The sequence below is a fragment of the Bison bison genome, unplaced genomic scaffold (genome assembly GCF_000754665.1).
Source record: "Bison bison bison isolate TAMUID 2011002044 unplaced genomic scaffold, Bison_UMD1.0 scf7180017864492, whole genome shotgun sequence".
In the NCBI taxonomy this organism is placed as follows: domain Eukaryota; kingdom Metazoa; phylum Chordata; class Mammalia; order Artiodactyla; family Bovidae; genus Bison; species Bison bison.
The window spans coordinates 9,070,304-9,070,936 of NW_011495051.1; the positions used below are offsets into that span (position 1 = coordinate 9,070,304).

Sequence of the window (633 nt, forward strand, 5' to 3'; positions counted from 1 at the left end):
TCGTCCGGCCACATGTGATTGCTCACAGCCTCCCAACCGTGAGAGGCACAAGATGCTTTAAACCCTCTAAAAACAGGTTCTTTAGAGAAGTTAGAAAACTATTAGTATAAATATAATGGGCTAACTAGAAATTGTGTTGGTGAAGGGTTTTTCATTTGTTGAGCCAATGTTTGTTGCTAAGTCTCCACATCCCCTGCCCTTACACACATTAATGAATATATAGAATTAACCTTTGATATTAATCACGTTAGACCTTAGGCTAAGTAAATTCTTTCCTTAACTAAAACCCACTACACCCTCACCCTGTAGGAATGTAACTTTACTTGGGTGGCATCTGTTTTGAGAATAATCAGCCCTGGAGAAATAAGTGTCCTGATTGACTGACTGCTGTCACAAGGAGAGGGTCGTAAATTGTCAGCAGGCCCCCCTGGCCAGAAGATGATGTAACACCCCTAAGACCTCTGTATACATTTGTGTGAAGCACCTGACTTTAATAAAAGTCAGGACTGCTGTCCCCACGTGACTTTTGTATAACATCTCAGTGTATAAAAGTAGACCATGGAAAATAAAGAATTGGGATCAGTTTCTCGAAATACTGGTCTCCCCATGTCGCTCTCTCTCTCACTCTGGTTG

The 633-nt window shown here is 41.5% G+C and overlaps 1 protein-coding gene across 1 annotated transcript in view; it reads left to right on the forward strand.

Moving 5' to 3' along the window:
• The window catches only part of LOC104979975 (olfactory receptor 7E24-like), a 15,661-nt gene that overhangs the window by 13,304 nt on the left and 1,724 nt on the right, over positions 1-633 (forward strand). The window lies entirely within an intron of this gene.